Consider the following 19,529-nt stretch of genomic DNA (forward strand, 5'->3'; position numbering starts at 1 on the left):
CCCTTTCTCCCCCCCTCCAGCTCCCCCTTTCTCCCCCCCCGCTCCCCTTTCCTCCCCCCCCGCTCCCCTTTCTCCCCCCCCCGCTCCCCTTTCTCCCCCCCGCTCCCCTTTCTCCCCCCCCCCGCTCCCCTTTCTCCCCCCACCCCGCCTCCCCTTTCTCCCCCCCAACCCGCTCCCTTTTCCCCCCCGCCCTCCGCTCCCCTTTTCCCCCCGCCGCCCTCCGCTCCCCCTTTCCCCCCCGCCCTCTGCTCCCCTTTCCCCCCCCCGCCCCTCTGCTCCCCCTTTTCCCCCCCCACTCCCCTTTTCCCGCCCTCCGCTCCCTTTTCCCCCCCCGCCCTCCGCTCCCTTTTCCCCCCCCGCCCTCCGCTCCCTTTTCGCCCTCCGCTCCCTTTTCGCCCTCCGCTCCCCTTTCCCCCCGCCCTCCGCTCCCCTTTTCCCCCCCAGCCCTTCGCTCCCCTTTCCCCCCCCCACCCTCCGCTCCCCTTTTCCCCCCCGCCCTCCGCTCCCCTATTCCCCCCGCCCTCTGCTCCCCTTTTCCATCCCCGCCCTCCGCTCCCCCTTTTCCCCCTCCGCTCCCCTTTTCCCCCCCCCGCTCCCCTTTCCCCCCCCGCTCCCCCTTTCCCCCCCCGCTCCCCTTTCCCCCCCCCCCACCCTCCGCTCCCCTTTTCCCCCTCCGCTCCCCTTTCCCCCAAACGCCCTCCGCTCCCCTTTTCCCCCCCGCCCTCCGCTCCCCTTTTCCCCCCCCGCCCTCCGCTCCCCTTTTCCCCCCCCCGCCCTCCGCTCCCCTTTTCCCCCCCCTGCTCCCCTTTCCCCCCCCCCACCCTCCGCTCCCCTTTTCCCCCTCCGCTCCCCTTTCCCCCAAACGCCCTCCGCTCCCCTTTCCCCCCCCCCCCGCCTCCGCTCCCTTTTCCCCCCCCCCCGCCCCCGCTCCCCTTTTCCCCCCCCCCCGCCCTCCGCTCCCCTTTTCCCCCCCGCCCTCCGCTCCCCTTTTCCCCCCCCCGCCCTCCGCTCCCCTTTTCCCCCCTCGCCCTCCGCTCCCCTTTTCCCCCCCCCGCCCTCGCGCTCCCCTTTTCCCCCCCCCCGCCCTCCGCTCCCCTTTCCCCCCCGCCCTCCGCTCCCCTTTCCCCCCCGCCCTCCGCTCCCCTTTTCCCCCCCCCGCCCCTCCGCTCCCCTTTTCCCCCCCCCACCCTCCGCTCACCCTTTTCCCCCCCCGCCCTCCGCTCCCCTTTTTCACACCCCGCCCTCCGCTCCCCTTTTCCCCCCCGCCCTCTGCTCCCCTTTCCCCCCCCCCGCCCTCTGCTCCCCTTTTCCCCACCGCCCTCTCCGCTCCCCTTTTTCCCCCCCGCCCTCCGCTCCCATTTTTTTCCCCCCGCCCTCCGCTCCATTTTTCCCCCCCCGCCCTCCGCTCCCCTTTTTCCCCCCCGCCCTCCGCTCCCCTTTTTCCCCCCCGCCCTCCGCTCCCCTTTTCCCCCCCCGCCCTCCGCTCCCCTTTCCCCCCCCGCCCTCCGCTCCCCTTTCCCCCCCCCGCCCTCCGCTCCCCTTTCCCCCCCCCGCCCTCCGCTCCCCTTTCCCCCCCCCGCCCTCCGCTCCCCTTTCCCCCCCGCCCTCCGCCCTCCGCTCCCCTTTCCCCCCCCCGCCCTCCGCTCCCCTTTCCCCCACCCCCTCCGCTCCCCCTTTCCCCCACCCCTCCGCTCCCCTTTTCCCCCCCCCGCCCTCCGCTCCCCTTTTCCCCCCCCGCCCTCCGCTCCCCTTTTTCACCCCCGCCCTCCGCTCCCCTTTTCCCCCCCCGCCCTCTGCTCCCTTTCCCCCCCCGCCCTCTGCTCCCCTTTTCCCCCCGCCCTCCGCTCCCCTTTTTCCCCCCCGCCCTCCGCTCCCATTTTTTTCCCCCCCGCCCTCCGCTCCCATTTTTCCCCCCCGCCCTCCGCTCCCCTTTTTCCCCCCCGCCCTCCGCTCCCCTTTTTCCCCCCCGCCCTCCGCTCACCCTTTTCCCCCCCCGCCCTCCGCTCCCCTTCCCCCCCCCGCCCTCCGCTCCCCTTTCCCCCCCCGCCCTCCGCTCCCCTTTCCCCCCCCGCCCTCCGCTCCCCTTTCCCCCCCCCGCCCTCCGCTCCCCTTTCCCCCCCGCCCTCCGCCCTCCGCTCCCCTTTCCCCCCCGCCCTCCGCTCCCTTCCCCCCTGCCCTCCGCTCCCCTTTCCCCCACCCCTCCGCTCCCCTTTCCCCCACCCCTCCGCTCCCCTTTCCACCCCCCCCTCCGCTCCACTTTCCACCCCCCCTCTGCTCCCCTTTCCCCCCCCTCTGCTCCCCTTTCCCCCCCCTCTGCTCCCCTTTCCCCCCCTCTGCTCCCCTTTCCCCCCCCCCCTCCGCTCCCCTTTCCCCCCCCCTCCGCTCCCTTTCCCCACCCCCTCCGCTCCCCCTTCCCCCACCCCTCCGCTCCCCTTTCCCCCCCTCCGCTCCCCTTTCCCCCCTCCGCTCCCCATTCCCCCCCCTCCGCTCCCCTTTCCCCCCCTCTGCTCCCCTTTCCCCCCCCTCTGCTCCCCTTTCCTCCCCCCTCCGCTCCCCTTTCCTCCCCCCCTCCGCTCCCCTTCCCCTCCCCCCCTCCGCTCCCCTTTCCCTCCCCCCCCCTCCGCTCCCCTTTTCCCTCCCCCCCCTCCGCTCCCCTTTCCCTCCCCCCCCTCCGCACCCCTTTCCCTCCCCCCCTCCTCCCCCCCACCCCCACCCCCCTTCCCCCTGCCCCCTCCCCCCCCTGCCCTCTCCCGCCCCCCCCTCTCGCCCATCCTCCCCCCTCCTCCACCCCTTCTCCACCACCACCCTTCGCCTTCCTGCCCGCCTTCCCGCCTACCCACCCCTGCCTTCCCGCCTCTGCTTTCGCGCCCGCCTCTGCCTTTCACCCACCCTTACTCCGCCCGCCTCTGCCTTTCACCCGCACCTCACAGCCGCTGCACGCACTCAACAGACACCCGCCACACTTGACACATACCTGCCGCCACACACACCTGCTGCCTCCCGCCCCTACGCACCGACATCACTGACCCACCGCCTCACACCCTAGCAGGACCCCCACTCACAGACAGCACTCACAACCCACGTGCCACCCGCCGCCTCACACCCTAGCAGGACCCCACTCACAGACAGCACTCACAACCCATGTGCCACCCGCCGCCTCACACCTAGCAGGACCCCCACTCACAGACAGCACTCACAACCACGCGCCACCTGCCGCCTCACACCCTAGCAGGACCCCCACTCACAGACAGCACTCACAACCCACGCGCCACCTGCCGCCTCACACCCTAGCAGGACCCCCACTCACAGACAGCACTCACAACCCGCCGCCTCCACACCCTAGCAGGATACACGCCTCACATTTTTACATCTGTTATGTCACCAAAATATACATAGTACTGTGGTGTGTTTACAATAAACCATTTTTAAACAACATCGTATTACATTTTATTCCATTCTTTCTTTTCAACATTATTATCCAACCTTTACAACAAATAGTCATCTATTGTTCCACGATTTCTAAATAATACTACCTATTACGCATTTACATCCCGGGCAACGCCGGGTCTCTCAGCTAGTGTTCTGATAAATAGCATATTTATTCCGAATAACAATAGCAATGGATCCGCTACTAATGTTCCGTCAGATTCGATACCTGCTGCAATATCTGCACCCTCCATTCCTGAAGCACAGATGGAACATGAACAGAACTCTGCTGATTGGTTTCCCAACCTTCCAGGTCAAAACCCATTTGATTGGCAAAACCAAGAGCTGTACTTACCTCCGGACGTATCTTTTGAAGAAGGCAGTGGCGATTCCTATGAGCGCCTCATGGAGTTATGTCTGCTACAGTATTCAACGGTTGCCTCAAGCATGGATGAAAATGCAGTGTCTTTCTGGAGCGAACAGTTGCAGCCAAACGAACAGTTACGTCTACAAGAATGGTAAATATTATAATGGTTATGCGTTCACGGACCATTACAAGTATTAACTTTTAAATATCCACCATTTGTACTCTAAATGCATGGATACAGCGTAACATTGCAGACAGCAGTACATGTAGCGTTCACAAACACATTGTTTCCTATTGCAATATAGTACAACCATTAACCTTACTACACATTGCTAAAGGAGAAAATATAATTAGTTTCCTATGTAGTTAAACATATCATAGCAACATTTTACCATAAGTGTAACACATACCTCTTATGTTATCATGCAACGTGGGACCCTTGTCATCTGCCAAGGCGTCCTTAAAAAGGATTACGGATGTAAGCCCCACCCCCAACCGACGTGCGCGCGTCAAAGGCTATTGGCTGTGTCCGTTTGTTATAGTTACGGTTACTGCACTGTGTCATGCACGCGCGTCTGTGCTAGTGGCCGTGCAAAGTGCGCTAGCCCAATGTTAATTAAGTGGGAGGAGTGTTTGCATGCACTTAACGCTGCCTTAACATCACGTCACACGTATTGTATTTGCAGATTGCCTGATGTGCCGTTGTTTCCGTCCACACACGACCGTTTTAAAAGTTTACAGAAGTACGTGTTCATAATGATGTTGTTTTAGCGTACTTTGGATTACACAGGCATATTATATGCTTAATGATAGTAAGAACATGTATTGAACGCACAGCGTAAACATTGTTTAGCGCATGCGCGAAAACTTAGTCGATGTAACTATGTATACAGGCACCGGAAATATCATATCCATAGTTATGCCTGCAACGCAATGAACAAAAGGATACATAATGATGATTACTTGTTACCTTGCACTTCTAGCATATAAGTGAATTACGCGTACATATACACAATCATATAGAGATGTGTAACGCGTAGTCACGGCTACACATATATCAAGGTGCCATCTGTGACCATCATGTGTTTGGTTTATTTCAGAGATGTCGGGGAAGAATCAATGGGATCAATGTATGATTTCAGAAGAGTCAAACGTTATATGAGATGACTGTGAGGAGGAGCGACGGACTAATAAACCAACATATGCAACAATTTTTATAATGCTTGTAGCGCATACTAACAAACAATACAAAATGTGATCTGGTTATGCCTATTTTACATAACCACTTAATTAACATTATGATGTTGCAAAACTGCTTTTTTTGTATGTTATGTGTGATTTTTATATTTTACTAACATTATATGCCATGCTCAGTTTCATATATAACAACCATTGCCACTCAGCTAACACATTTGTTTACTATATTTTATAATGGGACGTATGAGTGTCGAAAGTATGTAAAGGAGACTTAAAACCAAGTATACATTTAATGTATAACTTCTCATGTTACATTGGGATGTTGTTAAAATTGCTTTGGAGTGTGGCAAACAAGTTTTATGCCAACATGTAGTAGACAACTATAATGCATGTTAGAAAAAATAGGTACTTATATTGTAAACATTAACTTTTCTGTGTATATTTCATTTGGCAAACTAACTATAGTTCACTGTGTTTATTAAAGGTTCAACACATATAGAGTAAAGTGAGTATGATGATATAAGCTAACATAATAAACCTGATGTTATGATTTGACGGTGTTATACATGCATAAATCACAAATTAATACACACACAAACAGTGGTCTTCATATGTGTGTCTATGCAAATGTGCACGAGATTTACCTTCATATGTTGAGAATACTTGTAAATGATCATCATAATAATGATGAACTGAGGTGTAATACATTCCAACTATAGTAACAACATTGTCATTGGGTGAAATGAATTATGCAAAATTATTAATAAAATGTTGGTCAATTATGCTTTGTGTGAACAGTTTGACACTTGTTACATGTAGGTCACATCAACACACGTGTGACTTATACATACACATGTGGCAATGTAACAAGAATGTTTACCATTCATTGATAGCATTAATAATCACATACATAGCAACATACAAGATGTACAAAGCATTGGTGTGATTACAGGCATTCATGTATGGAGTGTTATGATCACTCATGTGCATCATTGGTTAATGTCATCGTGTAAGAAACACAATAGCAGCATTTATCCCCTTATCTCCACCCACCCCTATGTAAGAAAAATTGAATTTGTAAGGGTACATTAATTAAATGTGATATCATGTCACTAATATTTTTCACATACAATGCACCTGAAACATGAAGACTATGTGAACGCATGTATATGATAGAAAAACGACATGTATGTAAGATTTTAAGTGGACTACTATGTTGGGTTTAGACATCCTATAATTATACCTATATAGAGGTAGCCACATCTTATGACAGATGTCAGTTCATATACATACCATGCTCAGTCATAGAGGAGATATACCTATAACAAAATTAAAGAATACATAAATTCCAAATATTTACATGACATCTTCATTAACGTTAGCAACACACCTAAGTGTCTATTTGAGGTTACATATGAAACACCATGTATAATGTGTGACATAAAATATGACAAGCTGCCTGGTGTATAACTCATATTGATGCACATGTTACAGTGTAACAATACGATTGTATGTCACCATACTGCAATAATGAATGACTATGCCCATACTATGTGTATTGTGTTTGCATCTGCAACAACACAATGTTAGTAAATTACTCTTTTGTAACACTTGTTGTAATCACATACATACAACTAGTTTACATTGGAATAAGGATTATATAACCTGTGCAAGAATAACATACCGGTGCCACATGCCTTTGTCAACAGAGCAGAGAACAGAAAGGTGTGCTACCCATATTCATCTGTGTCCTAAAAGAAGGTTATTATAAGAAATGTAATGTTAATATAACATAATTAATATATGAAAGTAGTACTGTGAACATATATGTATTTACTTACAAGAAAAAAAACTACTTATGACATTCTGGCGTGTTTCTGCACCACTGGCTGTTTGTTCGTTTTCAGCTGCTACATTGGTGGGATGCTCCTCTTCCAAAGCCTGACCCATGTCCGTATGTATATTATGTCTGAGTGCAACATTGTGCAACAGGCAATTATTATATCAGACACTTTTTGTGGCTTATACTGTAGAGCCCCACCAGTTCTGTCGAGACACCTAAATCTGGTCTTGAGTAGGCCAAATGTCCTCTCTATAACAGATCGTGTAGAAATATGGGCAGCATTGTACCTCTCCTCTGCTTGAGTTTGAGGGTTTAGCACCGGGGTCAACAGCCATGGCCTAATTCTGTATCCTGAGTCACCTATTATGAATGCAACACACATAAGGTAACATTAGTGATAACATTCTAAAATTAAATCATTCCTAAACCAAAATTTTTTTTGTGTTAGAACATCCAAATATGTACTCACCCAGCAGCCAACCAGGTCCAAAATGGTCTTCTTTGAAAGCATGGAAGACTGATGAGTTCCTCAGGATAGAGGAATCGTGACTGGAACCAGGGAATTTGGCTACCACATGCATTATCTTCATCGTGGCATCGCATACCAACTGTACGTTCAGGGAATGGTAGTGCTTACGGTTGCGGTAAGCATGCTCACTCTGACTAGGCGGAATAATAGCCACATGGGTGCAATCGATTGCACCCATGACACATGGTATCCCTGCTATGGCATAAAAGCCAGTCCTGACTTCCAGCCACTCTGTCTGCTCTTTAGGAAAATAAATATAATTCCTAGCGCGTCTATTGAGTGCATAGAGAAACTGGGTAAAGGCCCGCGAGAATGTAGATTGCGAGACCCCGCCCACTATGCCCACAGTTGTCTGGAATGACACGGAAGCAAGATAATGTAATGAGCACAGCATTTTAACAAGCCCAGGGACTGCACGACCTCTGGCTGTCACAAAATCTAGATCTCCCCTTATCTCTTCATAAAGAGATAAGATTGCTGCTGAACTCAACCGATAGCGACTTACTATCTCCTGCTCACTCATCCCATCTAACAGGGTTCTCTCCCTGTACACACGCGGACGAGCCACAACTTGTCACCTCTGTCTTCTCCTCTGATCTCCTGTCCCTCTCCCTGTCCCTGTTGTGTCCGCACGCCTGTCCCTGTCACTGTCCCTGCCTCTGTCCCTCCCTTGCCCTATGTCATTCTGTTGATCAGCAAGCCTCTCATCCAAAAGAATGTTCCGACGTCTTCTAAACAATCGCAACATTTTGAAATCAGTAGCTGGGAATGAGCAGGTAATGGGTGTCCTTTAAATAGGTATGTGATGATGTCAGGTGACATAGTAAAATGCAAGGTGTTACATTAACATATTAAAGTACTTGGCTCCCAAGCTGTCTCCATTTGATATAAATAATATATGTTTCTGTGTATTCTGCAGCCAATCATGATATTTGCCAACGATGTAACGTGAAGCTTTGTACAAGCATTCATTGTAAATTATTAGTGTTATGTGTAATGCATGTAACACTTCTGAACGCAACATTGAGTCATGTAATTAGGCAAAAAGGCTGAGATTGACGTAGAAAACGTTTGCAGCAACATGTCTAATTTGCCATGTTAGTGTCACATGTTCTCAACAATGAATTCTCGTGTGCATATACATAAATTTATGTCATGAGGATAGTTGGTATTGAATCAGTTTGAAAGGTGTAACAATGATTCACTATTGTAGATGTGTGTATAAGTTAGCATGAAGTACTTGTAATGCAACGTTTACAATGTAAACATGCAATGTGATTGACTGTCCAATAACGGACGTCATGAAAAAAGGGAGGACCCAAAGTACATGTAAACATGAGAAGAAAGATGTACATGAACGTTTAAAGATGCGTTACACATTACAAGCATTGTGTTATGTAAAGCAACATGACCATACGGTGCATGTGTTACATGTGTGACATGGGTAACATCATATAATAAATTGTCGCACACTTCATTAACATGTATGATATGATGTGATGTTCTCCTTTAAGAGTTGAGTATAGGTTTTCCCATGGACACATCATCACATGATGAGTAATGTGACACGCAAGTAATGAAAACATATAAAAGTACAATGTTATGCAAATAATAAACGTAACGTATGAGACAATGCAGTGAATGCCCCCCACACTGTAATGCTAAACACATTTGTATTGTGAGCAATGGAACGTAAACAGTACTATAATGTTATACGTCCCCGCTCCATTGACTCCATTGATGTACAGATGATTTTTTTTTTCTAAGTGCCGTTCCGGCAGCTTTAGCGATCGTTCTCCCCTCCAACTTGCCAACTTTAGTTGGCGGGATAAATTGGCCATAAACTTGCCATTTCTTAGTGGCGATCAGCCCCGATAAGCTGATTTTGCTTGTTGAATACAGCCTAATAAAAAAAGTGGCGAAAAGTGGCGAAAACAGGCTTATCGCCAGGCTACTGGCCATAACACAATTAACGGACACGAAACCTGGCGAAACCAAGCACTTATCGGCGCTTACTGAATCTCAAACGAAATTTTGGCGGAAAAATGGCTAAAAAAAGCCTTATCAACGCTTACTGCATAGAGCCCCTAGGTATTAATAATACATGGTAGATTTCAAATTGATCAATAATCCTCTCTTTTTAAAAAATAATCAATAATCAATTATTTATATATATGCTTTTATAAGTTGATTTGATTTACAAAGATATTATAACAGAACAAGAACAAAAGGAGCAGCAACTGATTTTTACAGAACCGGGGTTGCCAGGGAGGAGAGAAAAAAAACTTAAAGAACGTGTTTTATCTCACAGTCTATATTAATTCCTTTTGGTGACATGGTGTCCATAGTGAATATCCAGAACATCTCCTTTTGATTAAGGATGTTCTGTCGGTCACCTCGTCTAACAGGGGCTGGGATATGGTCTATCCCACTGAATGTTAACAAATCCAGTTTGCCCAATGGGCATTCTAAAAAATGTCTTGCCACTGGCAATCTCTGATCTGCATTCTTTATGCTTCTAATGTGTTCCATTATTCGATTCTTTTGTGGTCTTATTGTTCTTCCTATGTAGCTCTTGCCACAACCACATGTTAGGATGTAAATTACGAAATTGGTGTTACATGTGATAAAGCTCTTAAGTTTTATTTTATCCTTGTTAACCCTAGAGTGTATTACTTTAATGGGTTTGGCAAAAGTACATACCCTGCAAAAACCACGTTTGAAGAAACTCACAGGTGGAGTGAAACCTTTAGTTTTTTTGTAAAGGATTGATGAACAAGCTAGGTGAGACATAACTTGCTAATGATTTTGCTTTTTTAAAAACAAATTTGGGTAGTTGTTGAATATATGGCTTTAATATTAATATGATTGGCAACAAAGCAACCAAAATTTTTATAAGTGTATATACATTGTGTCCTAATTAATATTTGGGTTAGATGTATCCACTTGACTTTATTCTGTAGTCTGTTCAGAATTGCACGAATGTAAGGTAATTGTAATTATTGTTTAAATTGTAATGTTTCACACAATTTATCCCCCCCGCTATTACTTGATTTTAATCAATCAATGCATCCTTTGCATTGATTTAATTTCATACATATTTTAATTTGTTTTATTACCGTAGCAGGTAGAGGTTAATAGAATACCATTTGGTAAATAGTATTGTCACCTCACCTCCCTGTAAGGTTTATTGTGGTTGTTGCAATTAGTGACATAAACATCTGATGTAACAAATCGTTTTTTCACTGGCAATGTATTTGCCATTTTCTGCTTTGACTTCTGGTAGGAGCTCATTACGGGTGTGGTTACACTCACCAGGTGAGCAAACTCCCTTTGTCCATCATGGGAGTCACTGCTAGCACCTGAGTTTGATGTCACTTCCGGGTGGGCTTGTATTTCAGTCGACACAGCAGCAGGTAATGTTCACTCTTTGAGAAAGGCCCTTTGTGGCTGAAACGCGTTAGAGTTGCGGGGGGTGCTTCCCTCTCTCTCTTTTTAAATACCCATGGCATAATAAAGATTTTTGAAGTGAAACTTCCTTAGTGGCACCTCATTCGTGATGGGGCAAAAAAGGATGGTGGAGACAGAAATGAAACGGATGTGACGTCAGTGCTGGCAGTTGAGGCCGGGCTGTGTTCTGGCTCAGCCCGACCCCAACACTGACATCACACCCGCTCCACAAATCAGATGCGGCGGCGGCGATAGCCGCCGGCGCCGCTCCTAATGGCCACTGCACCCCCCACACAGCCGCTGACATAACGGCCGCCGTTCCCCGCCCGCTGCCTAGTGCCGCGCATGCGCGATGGCGCCAGTGACTCCTGGCTCCTGCTCGGGTAAAGTGGGAAGCGGGGGGGTTTGAGCGCGCCGCTTCCCACGCATACGGCGGGCCCGGTGCGGCCGCGTCTCAACCTTCCCCCACCCCTCTCCCCCCAATTACCCCCTCTATTCCTCCCCCCATACCCCCCCACCGGCATCATGGTGTTCTTCCCCGGGGGGGGGGGCGTCACACTCACATGGGCCTCCGTCACACTCACATGGGCCTCCTCGCCGTATGTGCCGTCCTCCCTGCCCTGATCCCCGGCACTGCGGGGCAACACAACCTGTGCCCATCCCTCCTCCTACCTCACTGCTCTGCCGCCGTGCTCGCAGGTGCAGGGGGTGATCGGAGGTGCAGGGGGTGAGGGGAGGTGCAGGTGAGGAGGTGAAGGGGGGTGATGTGAGGAGGTGAAGGGAGGGTGATGTGAGGAGGTGAAGGGGGGATGATGTGAGGAGGTGAAGGGGGGGTGATGTGAGGAGGTGAAGGGGGTGATGTGAGGAGGTGAAGGGGGGTGATGTGAGGAGGTGAAGGGGGGTGATGTGAGGAGGTGAAGGGGGGTGATGTGAGGAGGTGAAGGGGGGTGATGTGAGGAGGTGAAGGGGGGTGATGTGAGATGCAGGGGGGGTGATGTGAGGTGCAGGGAGGTGGTGTGAGGTGCAGGGGGGTGATGTGAGGTGGAGGGGGGTGATGTGAGGTGCAGGGAGGTGGTGTGAGGTGCAGGGGGGTGATGTAAGGTGCAGGGAGGTGATGTGAGGTGCAGGGGGGTTATGTAAGGTGCAGGGAGGTGATGTGAGGTGCAGGGGGTTGATGTGAGGTGCAGGGGGGTGATGTGGGGTGCAGGGAGATGATGTGAGGTGCAGGGAGATGATGTAAGGTGATGTGAGGTGCAGGGAGATGATGCGAGGTGCAAGGGGTTGATGCGAGGTGCAGGGGGGTGATGCGAGGTGCAGGGGGTGATGCGAGGTGCAGGGGGGTGATGCGAGGTGCAGGGGCATATGCAAGGTGCAGGGGCATATGCAAGGTGCAGGATGGGTGCGCATACATCACACACGCACACACACACAGTCACACGTGCACACTACACAGTCACACGCGCACACACACAGTCACACGCGCACGCACACAGTCACACGCACACGCACACACACACAGTCACACGCACACACACACAGTCACACGCACACACACACAGTCACACGCACACACACACAGTCACACGCACACACACACAGTCACACGCACACACACACAGTCACACGCACACACACAGTCACACGCACGAGGAATTCACGCTTAGTGCAAATAGCTAATACAGGGGATGTGTGCCGAGCACGCACATTCTAAGTCCAAATTTATTTGCATTTTGTCAAAGAAATAGTATTTTTATTTTTAATTAAAACATCACAAACACAATTTCTGTGACAAAAGTCAAAGAAGTTTCACTTACTATGCGCGTGCACAGCACACACAGCTTTTTTTTTTTTATAGCACAGTCCAGCCTTGTTCATTTGCTGTGCGGCCGTGACCGCTGTCTTTTCTCCCCGGTGAGGATACTTTGCCTAAATACAAATATAGAATGAGTATCTCTTTCACCAAACTATGACGTAGGTTGAATTCCATGGGCCTGTCCGATTTTTATATTTTTTTTTAACCTCCTCTACTATGGAAGAATCTCAGAAACCGTGGGGTTCCCGGAGCGAAAATTCTGTAAACAAACTGATTAAAAATTGCCGCTGTAAAGCTGCAGTTAAAGTTTGGGACACCTGTGTCACTTGTGTCTGAGTTAAATGTATTAATCTTGTAATTCAGGCGTCTAAGATTTGACCCTGATCATGAGGTTTGTTCTCAACTTAAACTGAACACTTTAAAAGGCAACATGATTTAACATTTAGTGTACATGGTGCTGTTACATTGTTTTACCTTAGATGTGCAACCAGGAGACTGAAGTAAATAATCCCCCTTGTGTTTGTAGCCCACCTCTGGGGACTACTAATTAATGCAAGGGGTTAACAGCCTTAATGGGTTAACTGCTCGTCCTCACTCGGGTTTCTCCCCTCCCCACCATGTGATGTAGGATGACTATGCAGAAAGGATAGTCACTCCCCAGTATGTCTCCTGACTAGTTACATCATCATTATGAGATGGGAGACTATATACTGAACAGTGGTGTGAAAAAGAAAGTACACCCTCTTTGAATTCTATGGTTTTACTTATCAGGACATAATAACAATCATCTGTTCCTTAGCAGGTCTTAAAATGAGGTAAATACAACCTCAGATGAACGACAACACATGACATATTACACCGTGTCATGATTTATTTAACAAAAAGCCTAGGGACAGTGACGTAGCTAGACATGGACGGGCCCCCGGGCAAAAAATTTCAGGGCTCCATTAACATTAGTACTGACTGTAATTTTTTTTCTCAATCCCCATCCACTCCCTGATCCTGTCTCTCATCATCCCTCATCATCATCTCCTCCTCCTCCCCATCATCATCTCTCCCCCTCATCATCATCACCATCATCATCATCTCTCCCCCTCATCATCATCACCATCAGCTCTCCCCCTCATCACCATCACCATCATCATCAGCTCTCCCCCTCATCACCATCACCAGCTCTCCCCCTCATCATCATCACCATCTCTCCCCCTCATCATCATGAGCTCTCCCCCTCATCATCATCACCAGCTCTCCCACTCATCATCATCACCATCACCAGCTCTCTCCCTCATCATCATCACCAGCTCTCTCCCTCATCATCATCATCACCATCACCAGCTCTCCCCCTCATCACCATCACCAGCTCTCCCTCTCATCACCATCACCATAACCAGCTTTGCCCCTCACCATCATAAGCTCTCCCCCTCATCATCATCAGCAGCTCTATCCCCACTATCTTCATCCCCATCATCAGCTCTATCCTCACTATCTTCATCCCCATCATCAGCTCTATCCCCACTATCTTCATCCCCATCATCAGCTCTAACCCCCTCATCATCATCATCACTAGCTCTCCCCCTCACCGTCAGCTCCCCCTCACCGTCAGCTCCCCCTCACCGTCAGCTCCCCCTCCCCTACAGCTCTCTCTCCCCCTCAGCTCTTTCTCTCTCCCCCTCAGCTCTTTCTCTCTCCCCCTCAGCTCTCTTTCTCCCCGTCTGTTCTCTCTCTCCCCACAACACACGTGACAGGACACTTCTTAATACACACAAACCTATTAACAGGATTCACAGTGAGGACCCCAGTCAAAACTCTCAAGAACCTGCTTCTAAAACATTGGGTGGGGCTATATATACTTAGCTATATATACCCTCTATCTCCCTATGGGGACTTCACCGGCCACAAGATATACAGAGTGAGCCCACCCAGTTAACCTAATAAGATCATTAACACCTTATTGAATTAGTAGCCCCTAAGGGGAGGCTACATTAAATATTCCTCCAAGATGCTCTTGGCCCACCAAATCCTGATTTCTCTTTCAAGAACCTTATTTAAATGTTTTTTTATTTATTACGTAAATCACTGAGCTTTAAATAGAGAGCTATCATAAGAAAACATCATATCTAATGTATCTGCCATCAGAACAAATGAGAAACGGAATCTACCACAGCAGAAAATTAAATAACAAAACATATATCAAAAGATAAAGATATTATAAAAATAAAATTGACCTAGCACTGCTTAGTAAACCTTTGCCTATATTACTTATACAGTAATTATTTCTTCAATTAAGGGGTCTTACACTGAGCACTGTCAAGATTAAGAGGCTTCTGCTACATTAGCCGAAGCTGCCGTTGAATGGGACGTTTTTGGCCAAAAATACACTATTTACTTATTAATAGAATTATTCAGATTTTTATCGGTCTATGGGATGCTGCTGCCAAAACTTACCGAGACTGACTCCAAAATCAGTGAGATGATGAGTGTGCGTCTCTGGTCAGCAAAGCAGCGCCCGCAGTGGGGAGGGCGGACAATGTTAACCAACGGTAATAGCAATGATTAACACCAACAACCTGTGTCGCATCCTACCTGCGGAAGGCTCACCGAGAGCAGACAGGAGCAGCAGGAGGAGGGACAGAGAGGTCTTCATGCTGAGGACTGCACCGGCTCCCTGTGCTGGGGGTGGATGTGACTGTCCCTGCTCAGAATCACACAGGGATATCTACCTGTCACATCAGCATCAGGGGGCGGGGCTGAGCCGTGAGGCAAACTCCGCCCAACACTCACCTTGCAAAGTCTCCCCGGGGAAGGAGTCATACTGAGATATCCGTGGGTCTCTCCAGCAGGGATGATATGTGTATGATATATGCATGCGTTTGATATGTGCATGTGTATGGTATGTGTATGATATGTATGTATGTATGTGTTTGATATGTATATGTGTATTATGTTTATGATATGTATGCGTATACGTGTGATATGTATCTGTATGTATGATGTGTATGTGTATGATATGTACGCATGTTATATGTATGTATGATGTGTATGCCTGTTATATGTATGATGTGGAAACAAAAAGAAAACAGCACACAACGCCAAATAGTGAAGCAAGTAATATAAGTGTATTACAATATTAAAGGGGTATTAAATCTGCGTACATCAAATAGAAAAATCATATGCATTTAGTGTATATCACACTAGTTTACCACTCCATGGTTGTAGACAGGAAGAGCTGGTACTCGGCTTTCTCTGCAGGAGCCTCTGTGTTGATTCTGGGGCATAAGATCCCTCATACACTCCTCATCTAGCAGGACGCTGCTTTCAAGGGGATTCCTTAACAGCAGCCTGGCTTCACTGCAGGTTCAGGCACTCAATGGGACCGCGTCTCAAACGGCGATCTGCCTCCTCCAGGGAATTCTCCCCTACAGTCCCTCGTTTCTCCTATGAGGATTTCACCGTTTTTTCCCCACAGCCACTGCAGTGGCAGGGCAGTTCAGAGCCGGTGGAGAGGCTCAGCAAACACTTCCGCAGTTGCAGGCGCTTGCACAGCGTGCCACGATGCCGCTCCGTCACGTGGTGTAGCGGAGTGACGTTGTGCGCTGTTTTCTTTTTGTTTCCATTTCTTAGAGTGTGTGGGGTGCTGAGCCACCCCCAATGTTTATAGCAGCAGACGCCCATATCAACCACACGGTTATGATATAATTTATTATACAATCACTTATTCACTTGGTATTGTGGTTTATTTAGTCTATTTATGGTTTAGTCACTGCACTGTATTTATTTATGAGTAGGAGTTAGATAGTAGCGCACAGTTTATTTTTGTTTTTTCATATGTATGATGTGTATGATGTGTATGCGTGTTATATGTATGTGTATGGTGCCGTTTTGGCCATAGAATTGCACCACATTTACCTTGAAGCATGTGGGACAATGTACGCTGCGCTGTTCAAAACACGCACCGGAATACAAGGAGTTATAACACAATAAGTGCATCAAACATAGAAGCCCACGATAGGAAATGGAATTCCTGCCCCGCAGAGCTTACAATCTATCCACACATTTTGAAGCAATGAGTTGCAGGCCTTTCTGGCAGCTAGGGGGTTAAGAGATTGTAGAGAGATTAGAGTGAACAAGTCTTTATACCCCTTCACCCCCTTATACTGCCCTTTGTAATGTGGATGTTCAGGGTTCATGTCTGCTTTTTTTTTTTAACATACAACATTAGCATTGCTGACACAACACAGGGCAGCAGTAAATGAGGGAGGGGGTTGAAACCAGTCAGGTACTTCTCCGTTCTCTCCCCATCTCCTGGGGACCAGTGAAAGTGGTGACAGGACAGGTGTCTCCACCCTACCCCAAACCGCCTCTTCTCAGCTTACACCAACAGAACCCTTCTTAATGACCCTTGTAAATGGGGAGCGGCAGGTTAGTTTTGTGTTGAGGTGCTCACATGATCTCTTGAGAATGGAGTCTCCCAAAAAGGAAGAGATGGGGCTCAAGGAATGTGGGGTGCACTGAGAACATAAACATAAACGGATTACATATAAATCCTAAATTTCCTGTAATAAGCAAAAATAATGATACAGCAGGGGGCACCCTAAGCAAGACTTGGTATGTTATTCATTCCAGGATTTGGGAGTCTAATGGAGCTGTATAAAGTCCCATACAGGGAAATGCAATTTTGCAGCTAAATAACCAAGTACATAAGGACAACCTCCTATTAACAAGACTGAATCCAGATAAGCAGATAAAACATTGGTACTCACAGAGATTAAATATTCTTCCTCCTATGGTATGTCTTCACTTGCTGGGTGCCATCCATAGCGTGCGTTGCGAGATTTAATGAAGAATAAAAGGCAAAAAATGCCGAAAAAATTGCCGCACCACTTAAGAAAAAAGCAAAGAGGGTGAAAAAAATAACGATTTTATTGCTGAGAAAAAAACGAAGAAAATAACACTGATAAAGCCTTTACAGGCGAAACATGGCAGTGTGATTTTCTCCGTTTTTTGTCAGCAATAAATTTGTTATTATTTTCACCCTCTATGCTTTTTTCTTAAGTGGTGCGGCGACTTTTTCGGCATTTTTTGCCTTTCACTCTTCATCATACGATCTCTTAAATTAATTAATAATGCAATGCAACAGATTGAGATGAGTACAGACTTCTGCTTTAATTCTGTAACAATGTGTTTTATTTTGCCAAATGATTGACTTACCCATGCCTCGAGTGGGGGTGGGGGTTCTGTTCAATGCCTACACATTCAGAACACATCTGGGTCAGCAGGGATGTTTGCGAGGCTCAGTGCATGGACATGTGCGGGGCCTCGGCTCTTATTTTCTCCGGTGGCATCATCTGGCGTCATCTCCTCCTCCCGGCATCTCCCCCTGCATAGTCCACTTATCATGACTTCGCAATGTCCAATGGCGTCGCATTACCATGACAACGGGACGTCACGTGACATTGTGGCACCATGAGATGTCACGTTGTCTTAGCAACGTGGCACTTCTGGGCATCCCATTGTCATGGCAACTCGACACCACTCCACATCGCGACACTATGATGACGGGACTATGCAGGAGGAGATGCCACCAGAGAAGGTAAGAGAGTTACAGAGGCCCTGCGCTCTCCCACCGCAATCAGTTTAATTGTAGTGGGAGAGAGCGTGGGGCCTTGTAACCCCAGGGCTCGGTGCTGCGGCACAGATAACACCGCCATCAAGCCGGCCCTAAATAAGTAACACACATACAATGTCTTGGAAGAAATTGGTTGCAGCTTTATTTATAAATACAAAAGTTAACCATAACTAAGGGGTACCCATCTAAGTTGCTCCGCCCACCACAATATAAATCCCGGGCAATACCCCTGGCTTGATCCGCTATATGCCAACAGCCGCCCAGGCCACTTGATCCAAGCACACACCCCCACTGGAAGGTAACCGCCATACTGGCCGTTCAAGTCGGACATGACACCGCCTTCCACAGAACCAACAATTTCGGAGGTATCTTACACCTCCCCAAAAGCAGCCAACTTTACTTCACTCCCCAACCCACCTAACACCTTACGCGGTATTTATCCCCCTTAAACTGCCCTTGCAGCTGCCACTAAACAAAATGGCTTTTCCAGAGCTGACTAAAGACTTCAGTTAAAGAACTCGTTTCCGATATCCGATAGATGCACCCTCTCCTTTCTGTAAAGGCTCGCCTGGGTCGCCTTCTAAATCTGAGTGCCTCAACGCCATGCCCCCTAAGTCGGTTATGAAGTCCGCCATAGTCTTGTTCACTTTCCTACATGACCTCTCAATCGCTTTAGCACTCCAAGCTCCTTTCCACACGTGGGAACAACCTACAACACAAACAAAATAACGCACAGCCTTACATAGCCCTTAAATCTTGATGAAGACCATGTTTCTAACCACATGATGGCCTTCTTGCTCATTCACAGCTGCTCTGCTACAGACGCTGGCTCTATTCTGAAGGAATGCAAACAGAAGTGAAAATGCAACAGCGCAGACCTGTCCTCATGTAATAGCAAGCTACCCCCGACCACAAGTCTAACCCCCAAATAGACCGCGACCAACTTAACCGGTCATACAGTATGCCATTACCACCAAACCCGCCCAGTGTAACCCACTTTCCTTTTCCATGCTGGTCAGTTTTAGACCGCCTCAAACACCCTTTGCGCAATACCACATCCTCACTTCTCCAACCCCCTTTGCCCCTTCTAGACTCACAAACCAGTTCACTTACCCTCACCTGAAGAAAAAGGCTAAACCTGCTATCCATCATTCCACTGATGCTGCTGATCGACCCATTCTACATTCCCAAGATAAAAGTCAAAAGCTGATCCCTCGAACCCTCACCACCTTGCGCCCTTACTACGTTCCCCCTATCACCCTCTAATATAAAACTCAA

General features: G+C 48.4%; 1 protein-coding gene and 1 long non-coding RNA gene across 2 annotated transcripts in view; one reads left to right on the forward strand and one right to left on the reverse strand.

Moving 5' to 3' along the window:
• The window catches only part of LOC142496097 (V-type proton ATPase 116 kDa subunit a 4-like), a 115,180-nt gene that overhangs the window by 56,515 nt on the left and 39,136 nt on the right, over positions 1-19,529 (forward strand). The window lies entirely within an intron of this gene.
• LOC142496099 (uncharacterized) lies at positions 3,505-15,327 on the reverse strand. The gene is made up of 4 exons (XR_012801897.1): positions 15,209-15,327; positions 6,675-6,741; positions 6,284-6,309; positions 3,505-3,933 (listed from the first exon to the last, which is right to left on the reverse strand). It is a non-coding gene; the product is annotated as an uncharacterized LOC142496099 (long non-coding RNA).

The sequence above is a fragment of the Ascaphus truei genome, chromosome 5, assembly GCF_040206685.1.
Source record: "Ascaphus truei isolate aAscTru1 chromosome 5, aAscTru1.hap1, whole genome shotgun sequence".
Classification (NCBI taxonomy): domain Eukaryota; kingdom Metazoa; phylum Chordata; class Amphibia; order Anura; family Ascaphidae; genus Ascaphus; species Ascaphus truei.